We start from the raw sequence: 27,834 nt of genomic DNA, 5'->3' as shown, positions 1-27,834 counted from the left end.
ATGGGAAAGGAATTAGGAGAAGAACTCAAGTGAAAATGGTATTCTGCCTGTAAGGGTGCAATACCATACAATTACCTGCTCACGGAGGGGTGGAAAGAATTTGCATGGAAGAATTTAAAAGCGTTTTTTCGACACTCTCAAAATTAAAAAGTAAAGAAATATCCACACCACAATTATGCTGGCGAACGTGTACAGGTCGATGTTGACCATTTTCATATTTTCTGGAGCTGTGCAAATATATTACTTTTGGAACAAAGTTTTGTTGAGTTTGAAAGGCGATCTTGGGACATGAAATCCCAAGAGATTTGGTTATAATTTACCTTGGTAATTTTGAAGATGTCGTGTTAAAAGAAGATGTATATCTTGTAAATGTACAAAATGTAGTATGTAAGAAGAGCATTATCAAAGGCACTGGCATAAACAGGTCAAATTTCTATCGATGAATGGATAACAATTGTTAAGGAAATATGTGATATGGAAGAATTGATTTTCAATTTGAGACTTAAAAAGGACTTATTTTTAAGATATTAAAGAAATGGAATCGAACACTTAAATATAAACAATTACTGATTGTTCAAATGTGAAACAATGTACTTCTCCAATGTTTTCTTTCTGTTTGCATTTGTTTTTCTATTCTTGATGTCTTGTTTTGTATCGTCTCAATTATTTGTTGTAAAAATGTTTATAAAAATAAATAAATAAATAAAAAAAAAAAAAAAAAGAAAAGACTAAACAACCAAGGACAAGACAGGACACACTCAGAAAAACTAGTTTTTAAAACATAAAACATGCAAAAACTAAAGGAACTCTTTTTATTATCTTCAGAAGTCAGAAATTAAACTTTTAGATGAAATACAAAACATGACAAATCTGAAATGAAAGTACAAAAACAAAACTATACGCATGCTTTCTCAACTTTATTATAAAGTCGAATTGTTCCTGTTCCTGCCAATCTTAATGCAAATGTATGCATATTTTCTCTGCTTTTCTTCCAGATTGGCAGGTTGTACATTGACTGGTCAGTGCTGTGAAAGCTTGGTTCTTAGCTCTACAGTCATCAAACTCTCATCTGACAGAGAGCTGGACCTGAGTGTTGCCGTGACCTCAGATCCAGGGAGTGAAACCGCTTTTCCACTGGACTGAAGAGTCCATTAACTGTTTCCACTGAACATACCAAGGCTTACTGGAAAAATTGCATGATTTAAGATCTTTTAATAAAAAAATCCACCAAAATCTGGTGCCTAATTTTTGCATTGGACTGTTAAGAAACTATTTTGAACCTAAAAAATGCTAATTATGCCCCCTTTGAACTGACTTTCTTCTAAAATATTTGGATTTCATTTAACTTCAGACTACATGTAATCAGAAGCAATTTTAAAACTGGAATATAATTCTTATATTTCATCTACTTCATTTAGTGATTATCATCAATTAAATGTGAGAGGTTAACAAAGTAAATGAGTATGAAGCCATTTATGCACATTTGATGTCAATTTTTATGAATTTTTATACATTCTAATTTTCAACAAATTGTACTTATCATCCAATTTATTTCCAACTCTTAAAAATCTATAGTTATAGTTGGCTTTGGTAAATGCAGCAGTAAAATACTTGTTCTGATCTATCATCTGTAATATGTACAAAATAGTATTTAGTCAGCACAGCAATGATGCATATAAATACACAACTGGATGTTATAATATGTAAAGCTTATCTTCCAGTATATAAAACCAAAACTAACTTATGAGTCAAGTTTTAAAATGTGAAAAGTATATACTCCATGTTAAAATGAATATACCCTTTTTAAACCTTTTTAGACTACAAATATCAGCATGTGGAGTCCTAGATTATCATAATACAATATCTACAATTCAAAAAGCATTCACTTAGTCTGGACAGCATATTTAATATTTAACCACTGATTTAATAAAGCTCTTGTTGCCAAGACAATCATTTCATAATTCTAATGAGTGCATAATAATTAAATTTTGGAAAATATTTTTATGCTTACTGTTTTTCACTCTAATCAAGCTTAGTGATCATTGTGTTTTTTAATAAAGAAGAAATTACATATATATATATATATATATATATAAACATACATAGCATATATACATACATATATATATAGAAAGATATATATATATATATATATATATATATATATATATATATATTATATATATATATATATATATGCATAACACAAATTTCAATTTGGCAAACCTAATAATGGGTGCTGAATAGAAGTTAATTAAATCATGATGTATTGATTTGTTTAGACGGTTTCCTCTGTAATCTCACCACTCATGCTACAGGAAGTTTGTCTTCATCACTGGAATCATCAAACACCAGTCTGAGAGAGCTGACCTGAGTAACAATGATGTGCAGGATCTTGTGAACTTAAGATGCCTCTGTAGGACTGGAAGAATCTACACTGTCAACTGAACATACTGGAGGTATTTAAAATAGATCTCTGGAACAAAACTAAACATGTCACTTGTCTTGCCTGACTTGACTTAGTTTCTATAACAGCAGAACCTGGCTACATTTTGGCTCCTAGTTCTTAACTGCAAAAACTAAACAAAAACAAAAAAACAAAAAAAGAAATACTACTACTTCTTATAATATTAAAATTAGGGATTGTTGATTTTGTTAATGATTAATGATTGCTGGTCATTATTTTTTTGTGTTTAATATTTCTGGTTCAACTTTTTTGGGAAAAACAAAGAGAATTTTTATCTTTTATTTGGATGCAGTGTGGGTGACCAACAATTATCAGGACATTTCCGACAGAACTCTCTTAATAAGCAAAAAATACAATTCTCAACATAAAAACTAAACTTCATATCTGAGTTTCCAACAGCAGCACTGGTCTTATACTCAACTATATTCTGCCTTGGTTTCTCCTGGATGTCTTCTTAGTGTTCCTTATTTTATGCCACTCTAGACATTAATATTTCACCTTAAAAGCAGCAATGGACAAAGATATTATCGTATTCTGGGAAGTTTCTTTGTTTGGGGCTACATAAAATAAATATTACATTTTACTTACCTACATTTTCAAAAATACATATACTACATTTTAATGGATACTGTTGTTACTTTGGTGATCAGAAACTAAAGAGTGCCAGCAACTGTAAATACAATCTGGCCCTGATTTTGTAGGAAGGAAATCTAACGACAAACTAATGTCTTCTCGATTTTACTGTGCATGTTTTTCAGATTGTCTGGTTGCCAGCAGACAGAGGAAGGCTGTCGTTATGTGTCTTCAGCAACTGAGTCGAACTCACTCACACCTGAGAGAGCTGGATCTGAGTCACAATCATCCAGAGATGCAGGAGTAAAGATGCTCTCTGAAAAACTAGAGGATCCAAACTTATATATATATGCTGACTTGACAGTTGACCAGCCCAGACCACCTCCTGAAGTGATTTAAGTGATTTGAGTGACTGGATCTTTGCGTTATGGAGGGCATTTACACTTGGCCTAAAGTGCATAAAGTGACCAGGTGTAAACAGCCCAAAATAGTCAATTCAAAGATAAAAATGTATCAGGTGAATTGGAGCATCAGCAGTGCAGCACCACTGGAAGCAGTTAAGTCAATTAAATTACTCTCTTTCCAAAATGTCCCCACAAAGATGACAAAATCCATAATCTTTGATTTAATGGGATCATGTTTTTGAACCCCAAGAGGAAAAAATCTAAAAATGCCGGTTGTTTCATGTCAGGGGTAGGTCTAGGGTTTGAGTAGAGTGATAGAAAATACAGAATATAAAGTAGAAACACGATTACAACTGAGGAATGTCTAAATAAAACCTGTAAACCCAATATGTGTATGTATGTTACTAACTGTATCAGATGTCTTTTTTAGTGTGGATCATGGAGAAAAGTCCAGGATTACAGCCGGATTGCACAAATGTAAGTCTACACACACACACCAGAAACACATTCACATCTTTAGTGATTGTCATTGTGTTGTAAATATCTCTTTATTCAGATGCCTGTGATGTCACACTGGATCCAAACACAGCACACACTCGTCTCAGACTGTCTAAGAAGAACAAAAGGTGACATATGTGAGGATCATCAGTTATATCCTGATCATCCAGAAAGATATGATGTGTGTTTTCAGGTTCTGTGTAAAGAGAGACTGTCTGGACGCTGTTACTGGGAGGCTAATTGGACTGGAGCTGCGGTAATATCAGTCACATATAAAGGAATTGGCAGGAAAGGACAGAGTCGTCATTGTATGTTTGGACTCAATAAAAAGTCCTGGAGTCTGAACTGCTCTGATAACAGATTCACTGTTTGTCACAACAATAATTCAACTGTCATTCACGTCCCTTCGCTCTCCTCTAATAAAGTAGGAGTGTATGTGGATGTGTCAGCTGGCATTCTAACCTTTTACAGCATTTCTGACACACACAAACTCACACACTTACACACATTCAGTACAACATTCACAGAGTCTCTATATGTCGGATTTGGGTTTTATCATTTAAATTCCTCAGTGTCCGTGTCATGAGCAACAACAGACCATTTTTTTAGTCAATTTACTCACAAATAATGTAATTACCTGCAATGTTTGTTTGCGTGGTCTTTGTTAAAGGTCCAGAATTGCGTGTGATATCCCATTGTTCTGTGTATGTTATAAGTGTTGAATGATTAAATGATTCACTTAAATGCTTCACTTATTTCATTACTGGTGTCACAGTGTGGTTCAGGGAAGGAGCACTCGATGAGAATATTACATTAACACACACGAACAAAGCGATACTGCTACAGGCAGACAGAACATAACCACACTTATTAACGTGAGATCGGACACATTAAACTCAAACAAACAGGAGCTATATACCCAAAGGAAATTACTAAATTAACTAGAAACAGCTGATGACAATTAGACAATCAACAGAAAGTCACATAGAGCATGTGGAACAACAGAGTCCACAAAAAACATTTTTGAAAAAATCTTTTCAATTATTTTATTTAATGACAAACACATTTTTATTAGTCAATTTCCTTCTGGCCTAGTCACAAATTATATGAAGCAAAAGCATTATTTTGAAAAGACAACTTGCTCCATAACCATCTATACAGTAGTTACATCCAAACTATAATTTTTCAAATATACATACATATTTTTGAATTCCTGCAAGTCTATGTTTTTATTTGCATGGCATTTATTCGCTCAATACTTAATTTTCTCTTTGCATTTTTTTTCTTTTTGTATATCTTCTTTTACTTGTAACCATCACTTGATAATAGAACTTTGGATGAGGTTAAAGACGATGGAAATAATTTGAAATGATTGTAACAAAATAGAAAATAGAATTGTATTTTGGTACAGAACTGAGCATACCCAAAACTGAATGACTGGGGGAAGTCTGTCTGGGATGACCTGAAGCAAACAGCTTTCTCTGATGCCTTCCTCAAGGACAGGGTATACAATTAAATCAGTAAAAAAAAAAACAGATGAAGAGTGCCCTGATCATACACCCAATGCAAAAATACTGATACAATGCCTGTAGTACAGGTACATCTCAAAAAATATAATATTGTTAAAAAAAAAATCTGCTTATATATATATATATATATATATATATATATATATATATATATATATATATATATATATATATATATATATATATATATATATATATATATATATATATATATATATATATATATATATATATATATATATATATATATATATATATATATATATTAAGCCTTTATGCGCTTCCTCCGATGGCTCTGATCCCAGGACTTCTGGCAAAGGTTCTCAATATACTGTTGTTACCAACTCCTATTTTTTTAGTCTAGGGTCACTAGGGGAAGGTAACAAAATAAGAAAAATGAAATAACACGATGAGAGGTCTCCTGATCCTCTATCCCAGCCCTCAATAATGATGAGAAGAATATAAATACTCTCCAAACTTGGTTCACTGAAGTTCAGAAAAAATATAACAACATTTTTGATAGTATAATTAAACAATTTTATTTTTCTTAACAAAACAAACGTAACCAAGACGTCGGGAGAGAGAGTAAATGCCAACATAACAAACAAAACAATCTACCTTCTGATTTAACGACTTAACTTACCTAAACAAAGAAAAACTAAATTAAAGACAATAGTCTTACCTCTCTCCCTGACTATAGAAAACATGAGAAAATATCAGAAAGGACACATCCCAAATAAATAGACACTCATCTCCTTACATGGTTGTTTTAGACCTCAAGAGACAGTTGAAATATCACCATTATATTCACACCTAGGGTTTCACTACATTTCTCACAACAACGAGAGGACAAATATCGTCTGGGATAGCGGACAAGAGACTCCTCTCGAACTGCGTCTCTGTGCTGCTTTATTGTCTGGTCAGAGTGAAGTCGTGCTGGCGTTAATTGTCATCAGCTGCATGCAATTTGCGCTACTTAGCCAGGAGAGAGAGAGAAAAAAAAAAGGGAAAAACAATCATGTGACAATACACAATTACGTCAGAGGACGTAACACCCACACCATTAAAATCATAAACATCATACGTTGTTTATAACCAAACACACACATTATCAAACTCCACTACACAGAAATGCTAAGACCTGGACAATGCATCAGCCACAATATTGTCTGAGCCTCTTTTGTAAGTAATGTCCAGATTGAATTCTTGAATGGCAAGAGACCACCGCATAAGACGCTGATTTGAATTAGACATACGCTCAAGGAAAACTAGCGGATTGTGGTCTGTATACACAACTATAGGGGACACGCTACCACCCATGTATACCTCAAAGTGTTGTAATGCCATCAACATGGCCAATGCCTCTTTCTCAATAACACTATAGTTCTGCTGACACTTGGAGAACTTTTTTGAAAAATACGAGACAGGGTGCTCTACACCAAATCGATCCTCTTGTAAAAGGACTGCACCTGCTCCTGTAGCTGAGGCATCAATCTGCAATTTGAATGGAACATCAAATTTAGGGGCTTTGAGTACTGGTGTACTACAGAGTAAATATTTTGCAGCCTTAAAAGCATGTTCACAGTTGGGTGTCCAGATAAAACTTTTAGCAGTGCTTAACAAATCAGTTAGTGGAGACACAACGGAGGAAAAGTTTGGGCAGAAAGCACGATAATATCCACACATTCCTAGAAATCTTCGAAGTTCACGCTTATTAGAGGGAGCAGGATACTCAAGAACCGCTGTTATTTTGGCTTCAACCGGTTTGACCATCCCTCAGCCAACTTGCTTACCCAGGTAAGTTATTTTTCCTTTGCAAACTCACATTTAGCCAGATTCAAGGTCAATGAGGCATCAGCCAAACGTAGAAGTACCTTTCTGAGGCTGGATACATGCTCTGTCCAAGTAACTGAATGAATAACCACATCATCCAAGTATACTTCACAGTTCTCCACATCTGCCAACACTGTATTCATTAACCGTTGGAAAGTAGCAGGAGCATTCCGCATTCCAAAGGCCAGGACAGAATACTGTAGGAAGCTGTCTGGTGTAACAAAGCGGATATTTCTGATGCACGCCGAGTCAGAGGCACCTGCCAGTATCCCTTTAGAAGATCTAGCTTTTGTTACATACCTGGCGTTACCCACCCTATCCACACAATCTTCCATCCTAGGAAGTGGGAAGGAATCAGCCTTAGTTATATGGTTAACATTGCGATAATCCATTACAAAAGCGATAGGTGGAATCAGGCTTTGGTACCAGTAAGCAGGGCGAACTCCAAGGACTTTGACTCGCACAGCAAATCCATGTTTCAGCATATACTCCACTTCAGCTTTCATTATGTCACGCTTTTGAGGGTTAACTCGATAGGGATGCTGCTTAATTGGGGTGCATCTCCAACATCAATGTCGTGGGAACAAATGGTAGTTCTGCCAGGCACATCTGAAAACAGATCTGGGAATTCAAACAACAATTCAGTCAGTTCTTTAATTTGACTTTCCTCAAGATGAGCAAGGTAATTCCTCAAATCGCTCATGATAGCAGAGTTTTGTAAACGTGTGGAAGAAATTTGAACTTCTTTATTGCGCAAACCATCATCTTCCATGGTGTAGCTTGTAACCAAAGCAACAGTGGAAGTTAACACTCTCCCAGACTTCCGCTCTTCCTCACCAAGTATTTTGTCACACTTTGTTGCATTCACACACTGAGAAGTCACATACTTTTTCAGCATGTTGATGTGGCACATACGACTTTTACACTTACGATCAGGAGTGTCAACTATATAGTTTGTGTCACTCACTTTCAGAATCTCCAGGCTGGAAGGACCTAAAAACAGACTTTCATCGTTTGTTGTGCTGTCACCAGGTGTTGTAATGCCACTTCACGAGCTTGTTGTAGTCTCTTTCAGATGGATTGAACATAATCAGGAATAGACACAGCGGACAGAATGTTCAGACAACTATTGTTCACTTAACAATTTTAATGGCCCTCGCACAACATGACCAAAAACAAGCTCTGCTGGACTAAATCCCAGAGACTCTTGCACTGTCTCTCTCACTGCAAAGAGAAGAAATGGAAGACCCTCGTCCCAATCCTTTCCAGTCTCGACACAGTAACTGCGCAGCATTGTCTTCAATGTCTGATGAAACCTCTCAAGTACACCCTGGGACTCAGGATGGTAGGCACTGGACAATTGGTGACTTATGCCAAGCTCCTTTAAGATCTGCTCAAACATTTTTGATGTAAAATTTGTGCCACGGTCTGTCTGGATTATCTTTGGCAGTCCAAAGGTAGAACAAAACTTGATCAGCTCTCTCTCACTACTGCTTTAGCTTTTAGACTACGTAATGGAACTGCTTCAGGAAATCGTGAGGCAGAACACATGATGGTTAAGATATACTGATGTCCAGCCTTAGACTTGGTAATGGACCAACGCAATCAATGATCAGCCGTTCAAAGGGCTCCTTCATAACAGGGATGGGAGTAAGAGGAGCTACAGGAATCTTCTGGTTTGGCTTTCCTGCAAGTTGGCAAATTTTACACGCTTTGCAAAAAGCAGACACAGCAGCCTTAATACCAGGCCAGTAGAAATATCTGGAAACTCTGTAAAATGTTTTTGTCACTCCCAGATGACCAGACATTACATGTTCATGAGCTAGCCTCAACACCTGCGTGCGATAGCCACCAGGCAGAACGATCTGTTGTACCTCCTGACAGTTCTCATCGTCAGCATCTGGTTTCCATCTGCGCATCAGCAGTCCATCATCCCAGTAATACATCACCCCTGATTTAGGTGCTTGCCCAAGATCTGCAGCTTCAACACACTTCACTAGCGTTGAGTCTCCTCTCTGTGCTGCCATTAAATGATCTCTGCCCACTTTTATGGCCGTTTTCACCTCAGAACTGGAATCAAGCTCAGGCTCCATAGATAATGTGCACTCCGATGGAACAGCTTCTGGGACTAGAAAAGAGTAAGCAAGATCCACCACTTCCTTAAAGTTCTGTGCCTGTGCACGAGTCACTGCACATGCAGGAAAAGCTGAGGATACGCAGTAGCAAGATTAGTCAGGTCTTTCACAACTGGAGACTTTGAGACAATTGGAGTAGGGAAAACTTCACCACCTGCCAAGTCATTCCCTATAATTAAATCTACACCTTCCACAGGTAATTGTTTACGGACACCCAACTTAACTGCTCCATTGACAAGATCTGACTTCAAATGTACCATATGCAAAGGCACATTAACACAACTCATCTCAATACCTCGAACTAATACATCAAAACCTGTATAAGTGTCAGCAGAAAATGGTAATCTATGCTCAAGAATGAAAGATTGAGCCGAACCTGTGTCCCTAAGCATAACAATAGGCTTAAACTCAGCATCAGGATAAATAGAAACCATGCCCTCTAAAAGAAATGGCTGGTAACTTTCTACATCAGCTGTGCTTAACTTTGGTAGAGACTGAGCAAGAGCTACACTCTTAGTTTTCAAGTTTTTCTGCTTCCACAATTGACACTCTGCAATCAGATGTTCAGGGCTAAGACAATAGAAACATTCTCGTTTCTCTTTATTTACAGGTTTAATTTTTCGAGTACCCTGGAAAAATTTTCTACTCTAACGGGCGCATGAAACGAGGCGTCACATTTAGTGACATAGCGGCACCAGGAGGGACAAATTTTGACTGTCGCGGTGCGGTAAAAACAGTCGCGATGTGTCAACACAAACTCATCAGCCAATACGGCCTTTTCGACAATGAAGAGACTTTTGTTCATTCAAATGAACCACCAAAGTTTCAGGAACACAATTTTTAAATCTTCTAGCAGAATTAATTCTCGTAATTCTTCTAAGGTCGTTATCTTGTTGAAAAACACCACTTATCGAAGAGATTTGTTTTTTCCCTTGCGAACTCTACGTATGATTGTCTGGCTGATTTCTCGTATTGTCTAAACTTTTGCCGGTACGCCTCCGGAACAAGCTCATACACACGCAAAACGGCGGCTTTAATGGTGTCATAATCAAGAGCAGATTCAATTGGAAGAGTAGAGCAAACTTCTTGCGCTTTACCTGTAAGACTACATTGTAACAAAAGAGCCCACATATCCTTCGGCCATCCTAACTTCCCAGCGACTCGCTCATACGCAACAAAGTAGGAATCCACTCCGGCTTCTCTGAACGGCGGTACAAGTTTAATGTATCTACTAGGATCAAATGGAACATCATTCGATGCATAACTCTGTCCTGCAGCCAAAGGGCTAGCCACCATCGATATCGGAGAAGAAACGGATTGAGCCTTGGTAGGAGGTAACGGAACTGGTTTAGCGGCTACGCGCTGAGCTTCTAAAGAAAGTTTTTTTAATGTAATATCCCTGTCAGCCTCCGCTTCAACAGTCCTCAATTTAATCATCTGAGCCTCGCACTCCTGCTTTTTAATTTCTAGGTCTAACTCCTTTAATCTCACCGCTAACCTAGGGTCCTGCAAAGCCATAGCGTCAGTATCTATTGAATTTATACTATCCAATTCTTTTCCTTCAAGCTGTTCGACCCCTTCACCATCATCGGTTTGCTTTGGTAAGATTCCTTCGTTTACTAACTTGTCATACAGCTCTTCTTTAATGACCTGTTTAGTAGCCTCTCTAGGAACATTAACCTAAAAAGTAAGCAATCATAAGGAGATCTTTTTCTACAACGATTATAAACCTCCGTAGTCGGCGCAAGGGTAAACGAAACTAAATCAAATTCCATTTTCACTTTCTACTACCAATATTCTCTCTCTCACACAAAAGAAATCAGCCAGAAATCAAAAAAATACAGTACTCACCAATCTGTGATGTAAACGACCAAATCCTGAAATAATGTGCACAGTTATTACAGAGATACTTCACAATTTTGTTTGGAAAAAACGAACGAATTTCCGTTACTTATCTCAGCGACGGACGAGCCCCCATTTTGTTACCAAGTCCTATTTTTTTTTAGTCTAGGGTCACTAGGGGAAGGTAACAAAATAAGAAAAATGAAATAACACGATGAGAGGTCTCCTGATCCTCTATCCCAGCCCTCAATAATGATGAGAAGAATATAAATACTCTCCAAACTTGGTTCACTGAAGTTCAGAAAAAATATAACAACATTTTTGATAGTATAATTAAACAATTTTATTTTTCTTAACAAAACAAACGTAACCAAGACGTCGGGAGAGAGTAAATGCCAACATAACAAACAAAACAATCTACCTTCTGATTTAACGACTTAACTTACCTAAACAAAAGAAAAACTAAATTAAAGACAATAGTCTTACCTCTCTCCCTGACTATAGAAAACATGAGAAAATATCAGAAAGGACACATCCCAAATAAATAGACACTCATCTCCTTACATGGTTGTTTTAGACCTCAAGAGACAGTTGAAATATCACCATTATATTCACACCTAGGGTTTCACTACATTTCTCACAACAACGAGAGGACAAATATCGTCTGGGATAGCGGACAAGAGACTCCTCTCGAACTGCGTCTCTGTGCTGCTTTATTGTCTGGTCAGAGTGAAGTCGCGCTGGCGTTAATTGGCATCAGCTGCATGCAATTTGCGCTACTTAGCCAGGAGAGAGAGAGAAAAAAAAAAGGGAAAAACAAACAATCATTTGACAATACACAATTACGTCAGAGGACGTAGCACTGTAATAGAGACTATTCTAAGTGCTAGGTCTCCTTCCACAAAACAACTTATGCCCTCAGGTGGCATGTTTTTGAAATTTGGTGCATGACACATCATTCAGGCCTAGTTCACTGCCAGATTGTTTCAGTGCTGGAGTTTCTGCAAGGGAAACTGTCCTCTGGCACATATTCTCAGAATTTACGTGGCCTCCATTTTGGCTTGCCATGTTCTGATTGATGGGGTTTTTGTGGGAAAGCACCCTTTAGTTGCCAGCCTCTTTCAATTGTTGTTTATTCAATTGTTGATTCAAATTGAGTTAGATTAATGATTTCTACATATCTATTGTTACTGTTACATGTGTGTTGTATTTGATGTTGTGATGTTGTTGATCCCATACCGTACACATGGCTGAGGACAGACCCTGGCGTCTCATGCAAAGTGGGCGGATATTGGAGAGTTGGAAAAAATCCTTGCGCTTTCCAACAGGGTAACCTGGCACAACTTGTTCCTGGGTGCATATTTTCTGCTGGGGCTGAACAAGGACATTATCTGCTGCATTATCCTCCTAGGTGTGATTATCCCTTGATCGAGCTGATAAATCTTGTCCTTTGGTTAAACTGTTCTGACTTTGAGGTAGAAGAAGTCAAAGAATTACCCTATAATTTACTCACCTCTAAACCATCCTAGGTGTATACAACTTTCTTCTTTCAGATAAACAATCTTTTTCAGAGATTTTTTTATTTTATTTTATGCTGCACTACATTTTATACTAAATTTTAAACTGCACTTCCAGTAAAAATGTAAACAGTATAATCAAAGCTTTATTGGAATGCTGATCATTTACAGTAGGCTACTTTTTACAAAAAAATATTTAGCATGTTAAAAAGAGATCAAAATGAAGAGGAAAAACCATAACAATGAATATTAAAAACTACAGGATTACTTCATTAAGAATAGGAAAAATCTAAGCTAGTCAGATTTAGTAACTGAATAAAATATGAGATAACCTGGGTAATTAAATTGTATAAAACATATTTTGGTGTGCAAATGACCTGATTGGCTGTTCTTTACGTGGAGTTTTCCAGAAGAAGGGCAGCATTGTCTGACCTAAAACATAATATATATATATATATATATATATATATATATATATATATATATATATATATATATATATATATATATATGAATTAAATCAATTAAAAGCTTAAGATATCTACATGAATTATAGAACATAAACCCACATTAAAACCCTTAATACTAATTTTTGGTAAATAGATTATTTAAAACATTTATGTAAATTATTCCTTAACATATTTTATTACCTCAATTATCAACCTAAACAAATCCTGAGATACAACCCCATCTGCGATTGTGCGGATCTTCATTAATCTCACTCAAATTTTGTGATTCTGTTCAAAAGACTCCTTTGATTCAATCAATACGCATTAAAAAAAATAAAACAAAAAACATGTTTAATGTAGTTAACGTATATTTTTAGTATATGGTTATACAAATATGGCAATCAATCTACCAAAAATACTATCATATTTATTATAAAAACCATGGGTTATTTTCATAAACACTGGTATACCCTACTGGAAATCTCTGAAGACATCTATTGTGTGTGGAATCAGACATATCCTGTATCTGAAATAGGTCGTACACCTTAAGTGTCGCAGAAATTTCCATTGTCTGAGTTATCCCAAGGAAAGTTAGCATGCTAGCGGACTCAAGTTAGCATGCTTAAGTGACATCGATTTTGAAATTCTTGTATGTATTTACTGCTGTTGGTTCATGACCATATATCAAAAACAAAGAACTTGTAACTGTACTTTCATGAATAGGTTTCCCAAACTGCTCTCCTACCATGGACCAGAGGTGAACGTCTGATTACCTTAATGCTGGAAAGAATTTTAGTTATTTATTTTTTTACTAGCCCATCATCTATTTAAACCAGTGGTCTCAGACTCAATTCCTGGAGGGCCACAGCTCAGTTTAGCTCCAACCATCTCAAAATCACGTCTGTTCCAACAGCTGTGAATCATAAAGATTCAAAATTCATTCAGTTTATTTAAAAAAACACACATATATGAACAGTAAAACAAACTCAAACTATTAATAAAAACATAGGATATACAACGAAATATGAAAGCTTTCAAGATGTTCCATGCTTAGCATCATTATAAACAGATACACTACGCTAGCATAACATTTGCTAGCAGACATTTTCCTTTTAAAAATGTATGTGTCTTTAAGAGACTCTGGGTTTGCCTGTCATGTGACTGATCACATGACAGGGAACAGGAACAAAAACAGTAAGACAGCATGGCTAGCAAACAGTCTCTCACTTTACAAATCTGCTGGTAATTACCTTTTCTGGACTTTGTCTTATCTTTCCAGATACAAACACATGGATTTTGTATACACTGCTGGACACTTGATACTGTTTTTAATGGTATGGTACAAATAGACTTTTAACAGCCTATGAATACTGTGAATGCACATTTGATTTTCATTTTAAAATTGTTCTCTGTCTCATCATTTTAAATACTCAAAGATCTAACACAATACAATCTGACCCCATTTAAACAAATGTAACTTGACCTATAGGCTTAAATGTCACACGGTAAAGGATACATAAACTGCATAAACACATCTTATATTTAGAAACTGAACATCATTCATTTCTAACAATGATAAATGAGATGAGAGTAACATCTGAGTATGCCATCATATCTTTGCTGAACAGATTTAATCAGTGAACCAGGTACCTCACATATTTTTAACTGGAAATATCATAAATGTTAAAAGTGAACTCCGAGCACTTCATACTTGCTTATATAAGACAGAAGATTTGTGGTATTGATCACTTCTGTAATTCATCTCTTACAGATCCATGTGACATTATTATAAAGATGGCATTTATTGTTGAAGACTGAAGAAACATTCAGAGTCAAACATGAAGAAACTGAGGAACAAACAAAATGGCGTTAAAAAGAGAGTGAAGACGTGAAGATTCAAGAAACATTCAGAGTCGAACGTGAAGAAACCGAGAAACAAACAAAAATGGCGTTTATTAAAGAGGAGAGTGGAGACATGAAGATTGGAGAAATGTTCCGTTTTAAACATGAAGATGCTGAGGAACAAACAGGTTGGTTTTCATTCACTCTCCTTGTAATTAAAATCGCTTCATGTTGAGTTCACATGACTCATTACCTACAAATTCTATCATTGCACTGAATGATGGGAAGAGGTTTTGAGCTTAGTGTGTTAATCTCAAACTCAGTTCCTGGAGGGCCACAGCTCTGTACAGTTTAGCTGTCTTCTTACTCTTCAACTTGTCAGAGCTGTGACCCTCCAGGCACTGAGCTTGAGACCACTGACTTAGCGCATATAAGATCTACATGTTGTCAGTCTTGATGTTTGTTTTTTGTTCCATTTAAATGGCGTTCATTAATACATATATATTTTTTTTTTTGCATTAGACCTGACAATGCTAAAAGAGGAGAGTCAAGAACCCAACAAAGAAGATAACATTCATTCTGAAAAGACACGCAAAAGAACTCAAAAGACAGCAAACAGAAGATATCTCACCTGCAAACAGTGTGGAAAGAGTTTCAACAGAAAAGGAGACTTTGAAGTCCACTTGAGAGTTCACACTGGAGAAAAACCTTTTAGCTGCCAACAGTGTGGAAAGAGTTTCATTCAAAAAGCGCACCTTAAATACCACACGAGAGTTCACACTGGAGAGAAACCCTTCACCTGCCAACAGTGTGGAAAGAGTTTTACTAAACCAGGAAACCTTAAAGAGCACATGAGAATTCATTCTGGAGAGAAGCCTTATGCCTGTGAGCTGTGTGGAAAGAGTTTTATTCAAAAAGTGCACCTTAAAAACCACATGACAATTCACAGTAAAGAGAAGCCTTACATGTGCCCTCAGTGTGGAAAAAGTTTTAAACATAAACAACACCTCGTTGTCCACATAAGGATTCACACCGGAGAGAAACTTTTCACCTGCCAACAGTGTGGAAAGAACTTCACTAAACAAGGAAACTTTAAAGACCACATGAGAGTTCACACCGGAGAGAAGCCTTTCACCTGCAAACAGTGTGGAAAGGGTTTTACTAAAAAAGGAAACCTTAAAGACCACACGAGAATACATTCGGGAGAGAAGCCTTACTCCTGCTCGCAATGCGGAAAAAGTTTTGCACATAAACAACACCTCGATGCCCACATAAGGATTCACACTGAGAGAAACCTTTCACCTGCCAACAGTGTGGAAGAGTTTCACTGAAAAAGGACACCTTAAGAAACACATGAAGATTCACACGTGAGAGAAGAAGTTTACAGGTGATCAGAGTTTCAGAAGTAAAGTAGATCTTTAACATGTAAAATCACACCAGAGTGATTACTGTTCGGTGTGTCATGTGATTAACTGATAAATTCAAGATATGCTTTCATGCTTTGTCTGGTGCTGAGCCAGAGATGGTCAAGTGCTTTATGTGTGTATTTAAAAAAATAAATAAAAGAGAAGCATTAAAATTTGCCTGAAAGTGTAAAAATTAATTACCAAATTCAGAAATTGTGAGTTGTCAACTTTTTATGCAATGTGTTATATATACAGTGCCTTACAAAATTTTCATACCCCTTCTTGTTTTCACATTTTGTTACTGCCTTATGTTAACCTACTTTTACCTCTTAAGACCATTATATTTTGGCGGATTTCTCTGTCTGTACATGACACATTCAGGGCTTTTTTAGATATTCCAAATGATTGGATGTCTTCAAAAATGTCTGAAGTTAATTTAGTGACACAATTATGAAAATAAGACTAAATATTTAGCTGATGCATATTTACAGCCTCAAGTCTTCTTTGTTTGATGCGACAAGCTTTGCTATTCAGCAATTTGTCATTTATCTGCCGTCTTTCTCTCCTCTTTACCTCTTATGCTCTGTCAGGTTGGATTGGGGCAGATGCACATGTTCATGTTTCTCCAGAATATTTGAATGGGTTAAATCCCAGGCTATGGTTGGACCAGTCTTGTTATGTTCTTGGATTCATCATCCTGTTGGAGGGGAACCTTCTGCCCAGTTTCTGAATGCTCTGCACTGAGTTTTCATTAAGGATATCTCTACATTTTGATTTATTGAGTTTTATTCTACTCTGATGAGTCCCTCCATCCTTGTTGCTGAAAAACAGCACAAGACATCACACTTTACTTTTTGGATGGTACTCTCCATGTGATAAGCAGAGCTGGTTTCCTTAAAACATAATGCTCTGAGTTGTACCACTGTAATGGTAACTGGACAATCTTCAAATCAGCTGTAGGCAAGACATGAGAATTCTGGGCTGGTGTAGAGGTTGAAAAAAAACAGATCAATATGATTATCTAAAAAGTAATGCAATTAGTGTTTTATAGTGTTGCACTTGCCTATAAAAAGGAAAAAAAAGAAAAAAAAAATCAATGATTTGAGTGCATCCTTTGGAGTATCCAGTAGGGAGAGATGTGCTGTGTTGCGTGTCATTAACAATACAGATTGACACAGAGACAGCAGCACGAGTCTTTGCCTTTTACTTATTTATGAACATTTCTCATTTTCAGGTAACAAATGTGTCATAATGGTTTTCATTATAAGTTAAAACAAAATAGTAGTCATGAGACTACTTACTTCTGTGAATATGTTTTAGAATGATGTTGTTAAATCGAACAAAGATCGTAACGTAACTTCATGCTAATTAGCATGCTAAAATGAGATCGCACGTGGTTTGAGTTGAACATCGAGTTGCATCTTCACAGCGTGGATTAAAAGTGTATGTTGTGTAGTGGAAGTTATGTTATGTTTTGTTATCTTTTGTTTTCTTGAGTTTAATCCTTTAATAATGGATTGTTGGAATAGTGTTTCACTTTAATAGCGTTTTCTCGTTCATGAAAAGTGTACGTCACTGATTGTTATCTAAAGGATAATTCACTATGTATTCAGATAATACAAAATGAATTTAGTTATTATAGGAGAATTGATTTGTATTATTGATTAAGAACATATTACTGTGATTCAATGTACTCATCCATTCGTTGATTCAGTTCTGTTATTAAGTAATCTATGCTGTTGAATGAAAGATATTGTCATTACCAATACAGATTGACACAGAGACAGCAGCACGAGTCTTCGCCCTTTACTTATTTATGAACATTTCTCCCCTTTATCAGGGGTGTAACACTGGCATGTTTTAAACCCAATCCCTTCAGTCTGTGTCTATTAAAAGCAAATGAACAATACAGCTTTATTGTCCTCAGCCTTTTGGAAATTACTTGGGTCCATTGAAAACTGACGCGCTGGTTCCTCAGTATGTCTTTATGTTTCACTCTCCTCTTTAATAAACACTGTGTTTCCGTGTGTTCGGAGACTTTGCCATGTTTTGCCGTGCTATCTAATTCACTTTTATTTTCACTAAAATGAGTCACATATTTGTAATAAATGGCTTTATATAGTGAGATCTTTCTAATCACTTAAACATAGACATTAAAAATACTATTTTGTACTTTACACACCTTTTTATTGATATATAATTTTTAACTATTTTCCTGGAACTTGTGTCCCTTTCCAGGTATGTCACATGAACATTAATGGCATGTCTGTACCTTAGACCTTAAATGCATTTAAAATGTAAAATATGTGAGCCCATTATGAGTCCTTTTAACAAAGTGTATTCATAAAAAAGTAAGTGCATTTGAGTTGTGTCCCAATTCAAAGACTACATCCTTTGAAAGATTCGGTCTACTCAGACTAAGGACACTGCGAGTCTAGCCTTCGCAGAAGTTCCTGATTATCGTAGCAATGGTACGTGAAGAGAGCTGCCGCAGATGTTACTTGTTAATGAAAATGGAGAAAACGAATTGTTAGTTTTTGACTTTTAATAATCAAATGACACTTTAAATGTTGGGCTACGACTTACTAAAATATTGCTATGGCATTAAAAAATGCTAAATATAAAGCTGATCAATGTCGACTTATTTTACCAAAATTGTAAATTATTTTCTACATCAAAGGAAATGCACATTTAAACAAAATATGTTAAATATTTAACTTTGTTTAGTTTTATGTAGGTTAATATATAGTATACTTATTGCCGCTTGCCAACTGCAGCTATTTAGGGTTGCTGTGCTAGGGTTGCAATCCTTGAATAGTCTGAGTCCTTGGCGGTTGCATCGTGAAGAATGGTCTTCGCCACGCCGCCATGATGCAATTGGCCTACAAATTAGGCCATTGTAGCATGCGGTCTTTGACTTGGAACGGCCATCGCTACGTTGCCATGATGTAATCGGCCTTCAAATGGGTCCTTTGAAAGCCGTAGCCTACAGATTGGGACACAGCTATAGAGTGGTAAAAGTGTCTGGCAAGGTGCAATACTAACTAATGCTACAGTGCAAACTTTATCAGGAACAATGGGTACAAAACAGTAGTTGAACTGTGTCACTGCTGTTGGCTTGAGGTCTCACAATTGGAAATGCGGTTGAGGTTGAACTAGTTGTTTGCATCACTCACATCCTGTTGTTAAGAAACAGCAAACAGTAAAAGTCAGAGCAATTATGCTTATAACTAAAGTAGTTAGCTATAAATAAAAAAAAAAATTACAGAGAAAAAAGCTACATTGACGCATTTTTAATGCCTGCAAGCCTCAAACAATTACAAGCTACAGCTATTAAAAGTAACAGTATTGCAACCTATTTTACATACACACATATATGTTTTGCACAGACGTACAACAAAAAAGGACTTGCCGTGTAGTTACAAATCAGAGGAGGCGGGCGAAGGGTACGGTGTAGGGTGTGTGTGTCTGTGTATGCTACGGCCTAGGTTAGATGCAGAAATATAAATTGTCCTTTAGTTTAAAAATTTCGACCATGTTTGATTCCACCCTGTTAAGTTACATCAAGGACAAGTTTTTATGTCAATCCCTGTTCTAGGTGTATTACGGTAAGGAAAGCACTAGCGCATATCCTGAATGAGTTACGGGACTTCCCGGGTCTAAAAAACAAATGTTGTGGATAGTTCGATAACCCAGCAAGATGAATATGTATGTATGTGTGTATGTGTGTGTGTGTGTGTGTGTGTGTGTGTGAGAGATCTATACATAAACGCAGGTATGTCTATGTGTATACGTATATATATATATATATATATATATATATATATATATATATATATATATATATATATTATACATCCTCAATCACTTTTAGTTAGCTTTGATAAAACGAGGATGGATTTCAGCTGTGGCAGGTAGCACAGCCACTCTCACTAGCCACTTTGCGGGGTTGAATTTTATAAACAATAACAGATGCTTGTCCAGGAAAAGTAGATTTCCAAAATATGTTTTACTGTTAACATGTAGGGTAAGACCCTGATCCCTGATTTCCGGGAATCCTTGTGTTGCTCTTTGGAGCTTTATATTTTCAGTGTCCCAAGAGCATCTGATCCAAACATTGAGGTTAAACTTTTGGTTGGAAATGTTAAGAATGGCGTCAGTTTACTCTTATATTTATAGAAGAAGTGTGATTCATAATGGTTCCTCAGCTCTTAAATTATTTAAGAGTGCTGAGGAGATCTCCTAACCAGGGTTGCCATGTTTTCCAAGAGCTGGAAGAACCTCCACTGGTGAGATGCATTGAATCTCAAACCAGTCCATGGGAAAGAACACCCATGTCAAGCTTTGCAAACATTTTCACAAAAATTATCCCTTGTGACATTGCTTTCGAAGTTATTGAGGCCTTTAATGAATCCATGACCTATGCTTCAGATGTTGGTCTTGAGGCTATGGAGAGTGAACAACTGGGCCTCTCCCTCTCTCGTCCTGGAACGATCTAGCAGCACAGATGGTCCACGATTATTTGCTGAGAAAACACAGAAACATTTCATTCAGTCTAGATGACGTTCAGTTTACTGCAGTGTCAAACTTCTGGCCTACTTTGGTTGACAATCTCACACATGGTGACCAGGAGGCATGTCCACATGGAAGAAGTCCCATTTCTCTAAGAATAACAAATGTTTCCTGAGCTTTTTTCTTACTTTTTTTGTGAGAGTATACCTGCACCTGAGTATGACCACCTGTTACCTATCAAGAACTGTACCTCAATTCACTCAATTTGTGTCTGACGAAAACTGATTGTTAGAGCTAATCATATTTACTACGTAAAGCAATCCAGACCCAAACTAACTGACAATATGGAAGCATAATCAGATAAACAGGCATGTGTCGGTGGTGAACGTGATCCAGGGAATGAAGCAAAGAGAGATTATCCGATATAAGAGTGATAGTCTAAGCAGGAGAAAACAGAGTTCGAAACAGTAAAATAAGGGATGATCCAATACAGACAATAAATGCAGGGCAGGCTGCTGATAGACAAGACAAAACCAACCAGTCTAAACTAAACTAGCTATCAGCTAAAACAAGGATAAGTGCTAGACAATGTTCGCCGATTTGAACAGGGTCTTAGTCCTGTTGGAAACTTTTTTTAGCTTCTTTTTAAGAAGAGACCAGGAGATTCTTGGTAAAGCAGGAGTTCGTTTTTTATTTCGTTGCTGTAGTCATCTGCAAGAAGTCTTCAAGAAATCTTTAAGAAAGTCGTCAAGCAATCTCCAAGAAAATCTTCAAGAAATCTCCAAGAAACAAATCTAATCTGAAACATGTTAGGTTGAAGTTTATATGTTTCAAAGGGGGAGGAGTACACAGAGGTGGAGACCAGTAAAACAAGAGTATGCAAATGCGATCAGAAACTTAGCCCAGGACAGGAACTTTCCCGATCCTTGATCTATTTAGCATCCAGGTGTCATTCAAATGCATAGGTGAAACAAAAGGCACAGTTGTACCTTAGAATTAGCATTCACACTTGATTTAGGACACCTACCAGATGCTCAAGAACTGAAAGACAAAAGATAACTGTCTCGGGGCTTGGGCTTCCTGCTCTTAGAATGTTAATCACAATACACATTTAGCATATACTGTTATATTGGAGTCTGTGTTTAACCTTTTATAAATTTGTAATACAACAGTCCAACTTAAATACTGTGTGTAATATTTTTTTCACAAACTGCTTTTCTAAAAAAATGCCTAGAGGCACAAGAATTTATGTGCAGATATTTCATTGAAGAACTAGAACCAGAACTAGAACTAGAATCCATAGTTTTCAATCACATAACCAGTTCGGCAATATTTCAATCAATAAAAAGCATGACAAAATGCCGTCATGTATTTAAAACTGTAATATTTAAACATAAAACTTGGTAATCCCTGCAGAGATGAACAAACGAGGCCAGAATATGAACACAATCCGTTTAATGGTTCAGTGTTTTCCTTATAACGGTTTTCTATGGGAAGGCACTTAATGTGAAAAAACAAAAGTAATACTCTTAATAATAGTAATCACCTCTTATATAGCTTACAAAACACCTGCAATTCACATCTACTTGTTAAGGAGCTTTAAGTAGCCTTGTGTTTTTGTCTAAAATAGTCTTTGGAAAATTGGATATTTTTGGTGAAATCTGATCCACAGACAGTGACACAACCGAAATGCTCCCAGACACGGAAATGTAGCAAGGACGTCAGTCTATGTGACATTCAATTGTAATTTTTACGAAGCTTTGAGAATACTTGTGTGCAAAGAAAACCAAAATAACTACTTCATTCAACAATCATTCTCCTCGTCCTGCAGCGTGACGCCATTTTAGAGAGTATCACAATGTAAACAAGACATGTGTATGTGTCTCGATAATCTCCAAAATATCTTAAAATTGTGTTCTGATGATGAACTTCTGTCTGATGGCTGATGTCTGCTGAGTTTGGAACAACATGAGGGTGAGTAATTAATTTAATGTTTGGGTGAACTATCCCTCCAAGCTCGAGTGGAACATTTCCTTTTACTGTTGAAATATGTATCTAAAATGTTCAGCGATACACAAAAAAACTGGCATTCTTGTATAGTATAAAAAGCTAGTAATATAGTTACTAGTTAATACTGTTTCCTGCTGTTTTTATCTAAAACACAATGCTACAGTCAATTGTTCTTCTTTGAAAAAGTGCGTTCCGGCCCAGAATACAGGACTTTTTGGTTTGGTTTGTGAAACCCACCCACTGTCAGTTTACCCAATTGTGTTTCAGAAGCCCGGGGTTGCCAGTTGGTGGAAAACACAGTGTATTTCATTTCAGTCATGGGTCTGAGGAACTTTCTGTTTGAAAATTCAGCAATTTCGACCAAACACAGTTTTCTTGCTATGTCTAATAGTTAAAACAGCAACCAACCACCTGTAGGCCAGCATCAGGGATTTTAATTTGCTGCGGGCATCTATAGGAAGCCAGTGTAAACTAATGAAGAGTTTCACAGAGTAGAAGGTTAGAAAAACATGGCTTATGGGTTGCCTGGAACCCAGCATAAACTCTGCAGAGCTGTGGCCCTCCAGGAATTGATTTAGATTTATCACAACACTTGTTTATCATTAGATAATTTTTTTTGTTAGCTTTGTCCTCATTTTAGGTCACTGAGGACAAGTGTCTGCTAAGTGACTTATATCTGTTTATATATGCTAAACTGGTGTTGTTATTAATCTGTTTTCACCACAGATCTAATGATCTAATGGACAAGGTTTTTAAAAAGAGCAATTTACAAAATACAATCATCTGTGCGTTCCTTCTCTAAGACAATTTAACTGTATACTGTGTAATAAAAACACTCACTCTTAAAGACATTTGTAAAGTCTTGCGGTCATATGACAGTATTTATGTTCTATTTGTGACAGTATTTGTGTTCTATTTGTGTAAAGAGTTTAAGAAAAGGTTTCATGAAAAGGTCCACATAATAACAGACTTGGCTGCATTTGCCAAAAGCTACATAAGAAATTATCTGAAGCCCTATTTGGACAGGACTCATTTTTTCAAATACGCATGAGTTTCAATTCTTATCACCCGACGTCTGTGATTTTTTTTTTTCATGTAGCCTACCATTTTGAACTGGACTTGCATCTAACATTTATTATAGAGTTAAGAGGGTCTGTTTTGTAAATCTGGTCGTCACAGAGATCAAGCGCTATGTATGCGTGCATTGCGTATAACGCTAGTCGCTCGAATTGATCACAATTGGTACAATCATAAATACCATTGTGAAGCTAAATGGCTAGGAGCAAAACCAGATTAATGTGTGATTACTTTAGTTTAAATGATAGCATTTTTTATTTGTAGTGTGATGGGGTGAAGAAACATACAGCAAGGAGGGCTCAAATCAAAAACCCTAGAGGGTGGTTTTATTAACAAAACAAAGATTTCCAAGAAGTGCAGGTGTTTGTGCCAGTCCGTGCCGTGAAGGTGCTCGTGCTTTCTCTCTCTTCCTCTTCCCTCTCTCTCTCTCCAAGGTGCGTGGTGAGTCCGTGTCCTACTGTGGCATCTGACCGGTCTATACGCTGCTTTCTGTGGGATAAGAGAAGAGCCGTTAACGACGTCTACCATGGAGACAGTGTTCCCTGACGGCGTGCCGTGTGGCCTTTTTATTCCGACCCGCTGACAAGCAACAGCTGAGGCCGGTCAGCCTGTAACGAGTGCGTGCACGTGCTCCTCGTAGGTTACCGCTCCAGCTCGGTGACGCACAACGAAGTGGAAATCCTGGAGCGCTAGGAACCACCGGGTCACCCTCGCGTTGGTTTCCTTGGCCCAGGCCATGCACTGCAGGGGAGCATGGTCGGTGAGGAGAGTGAACTTCCGGCTGAGGAGGTAGTACCTCAGCACCAGGACTGCCCATTTGACAGCCAGGGCCTCCTTTTCTACTGCCGCGTAGTTCCTCTCGGCCGGGGACAGCTTTCGGCTGATGTATAAGACCGGATGCTCCTCGCCCTCCTGGACTTGGGAGAGGACTGCCACCAACCCCTTATCGGAGGCATCCGTCTGTAGCAGGAAGGAGCAGCTGAAATCCGGCGCTCGGAGGACTGGTTCCGACGTTAGCGCCTTCTTGATCTTTTGGAACGCCTCCTCTGTCTCGGGTGTCCACTTTATCTTCTCAGGCTGGCCCTTCCTGGTCAGGTCTGTCAGGGAGGCAGCTAAAGAGGAGAAGTTGGGGATAAAACAACGATAATAGCCCGCCAACCCCAGAAAGGCTCGTACCTGGGTTTTGGTGAGGGTCCTCGGGCCGTTCTTGACTGCTTCTACCTTGTCTTCTTGGGGTCGGATAAGGCTCCTCCCGACTTGGTAACCCAGGTACCTTGCTTCCGACAGTGCCAGGTGACATTTACGGGGGTTGGCTGTGAGCCCAGCCCTCCGGAGTTCGGACAGCACCCTCCGCAAACGCTCTAGGTGGTCCTCCCAGGTCTCCGAGTGAACGACGACATCAACCAGATAGGTCGCGGCGTAGCTCTGGTGGGGTCGGAGGATGGGGGCCCCATGTAGCCCGAAGGGAAGGGTCCGGTACTGCCAGTGTCTGCTAGGGGTGGAAAACGCGGTTTTAGCTCTTGAGGATTTTGAGAGGGGTACCTGCCAGTAGCCTTTCGTTAGGTCGAGGGTAGAGATGTACCAGGCCCTTCCCAGTTGGTCTAACAACTCGTCCACACGGGGCATGGGGTACCCGTCAAATTCTGAGACCTCGTTCAAACGGCGGAAATCGTTGCAGAATCGGAGGGTGCCGTCGGGTTTTGGTACCATCACGATAGGACTGGACCACGGGCTAAGGGACGGCTCAATTACCCCCAACTTGAGCATTTGTTGTAATTCCTCCTCAATAGCCTGCCGACGAGCCTCCGGGACCTGGTAGGCCGCTACCGGACGATAACTCCAGGGGGCGTCCAGATCTCATGCTCGATGACAAGGGTCTGCCCGGGGCTAGGGGAGAACAAGTCAGAGAACTGACCGACCAGGTGCTGGAGCTCCCCCTTCTGGGCAGCCGAACGGGACCGGTGGTCGCAAAGCCTGAGACTTGTCCCTCGTTCCCTCTCCACATCTTGAGGAGGTTGACGTGGTAGAGCTGGTCGGTTCGTTGTCGGCCGGGCTGGTGTAATCTATACGTAACTGGGCCGAGTCCTGTAAAGTCCTTCAGATAACCCAAAACCAGTTTTTCAAAGGATTTCATGACCACAGATGTTAGAGCCACGGGTCTGAAATCATTAAGTCCAGTAATTTTGGGTTTCTTTGGGATGGGGATGATGGTGGAGCGTTTGAAGCATGAAGGCACTACACGCAGCTCCAATAATCTGTTGAAAATCTGTGTGAAGACGGGGGCCAGTTGGTCGGCACAGGTTTTCAGACAGGCTGGAGTCACACCGTCTGGGCCTGGTGCCTTTCTTCTTTTGTTCTTCCTGAAGACCTGGCACACGTCATCTTCGCTGAGTTGAAGGGCAGGTGTGGGGGAGAGGGGGATTACAGGAGGTGAGAATGGTTTCTTTTCAAACCTGCAGTAGAACTCGTTCAGGTCGTCTGCCAGTTGTTGATTTGCCACCGTGGTGGGGGACGGATTTCAGGTCTTTTCCCGTTGCTCTAGCGCCAATGCGTCGGCGTTGTGAGAGCGTGTGTGTCAGGATGGCCGAGCGGTCTAAGGCGCTGCGTTCAGGTCGCAGTCTCCTCTGGAGGCGTGGGTTCGAATCCCACTTCTGACAGGCGGCAAAACCTTTGGCTTCAGTTCTCTTAGACGTTTCCCCAGCAGGCTAGTAACTCTGCTCAGGCTTTTGCTGGAATCACGATTCTGAGACTGACGTGCTGCCTAACTGACCAGGCAGAACAGCAAAGAGCTAGCTTTTGGGACCTTTACTGTGGCTCTAGAGTCAGCTCTGGACATGCCAGTGTGTCAGGATGGCTGTAATTCGGCTGAAGAGAATCACAAAAGATTCCCATTGACGGAACCTTTAGCTTGGGAGGCCAGCACAATGAAACCTTAAGAAAACCTCACAAAGACACACGGTGCATGAATTACTGCATTAGTTCAGCATGAGTTTCCGAGACAATTCATATCAAAGGATGGCACAGGACTGAAAGCAATGTGGATGGATGGGATTCAGCAAACTGATTTGGAACCTGACAACACGCCATGTTACTGGCCCTCCAGAGGAGCTGTGCACACGGCAGGAAACAGAGAAATCTGCTCTTTCGTCCAAGTGCTCTCAGGTATCAAAAGCAAAAGCACCAAGCTGCCCCGTGTGAGGCTCGAACTCACGACCTTCAGATTATGAGACTGACGCGCTGCCTAACTGCGCCAACGAGGCTGGTGGGCTGACGGCGCAGAACAGTAAAGCACCAGTTTTCAGGTCTGTTCCTGTAGCTCTAGCGGCAATGCGTCGGCAGTGAGCAGGCACCTTTGTCAGGATGGCCGAGCGGTCTAAGGCGCTGCGTTAAGGTCGCAGTCTCCTCTGGAGGCGTGGGTTCGAATCCCACTTCTGACAGGCGGCAGAACAGCAAGGAGCTAGCTTTCGGGACCTTTACTCTGCCTCCAGAGTCAGCTCCGGACAAGCGAGTGTGTCAAGATGGCTGCAATTTGGCTGAAGGCGCACAAAAGATTCTCATTGACAGAACCTTTTGCTTCAAAGGCCTGCACAATGAAACGCTCTGGACATGCCAGTGTGTCAGGATGGCTGTAATTCGGCTTAAGAGAATCACAAAAGATTCCCATTGACGGAACCTTTAGCTTGGGAGGCCAGCACAATGAAACCTTAAGAAAACCTCACAAAGACACACGGTGCATGAAT

General features: G+C 38.7%; 3 non-coding genes and 1 pseudogene across 3 annotated transcripts; 3 read left to right on the top strand and 1 right to left on the bottom strand.

Annotated features, from left to right (window-relative positions):
• Positions 1-15,124: 15,124 nt before the first annotated feature.
• On the top strand, positions 15,125-16,651 carry LOC122343079 (annotated as a pseudogene).
• A 10,017-nt stretch (positions 16,652-26,668) lies between these two features.
• trnal-cag lies at positions 26,669-26,751 on the top strand. Its single transcript has one exon. It is a non-coding gene; the product is annotated as a tRNA-Leu (tRNA).
• Positions 26,752-27,280: 529 nt separating this feature from the next.
• trnam-cau lies at positions 27,281-27,354 on the bottom strand. The gene has a single exon. It is a non-coding gene; the product is annotated as a tRNA-Met (tRNA).
• A 94-nt stretch (positions 27,355-27,448) lies between these two features.
• trnal-aag lies at positions 27,449-27,531 on the top strand. Its single transcript has one exon. It is a non-coding gene; the product is annotated as a tRNA-Leu (tRNA).
• Positions 27,532-27,834: the final 303 nt, after the last annotated feature.

This window comes from Puntigrus tetrazona, chromosome 4 (genome assembly GCF_018831695.1).
Source record: "Puntigrus tetrazona isolate hp1 chromosome 4, ASM1883169v1, whole genome shotgun sequence".
NCBI lineage: Eukaryota > Metazoa > Chordata > Actinopteri > Cypriniformes > Cyprinidae > Puntigrus > Puntigrus tetrazona.
This window is presented reverse-complemented; position numbering and strand designations above follow the sequence as displayed.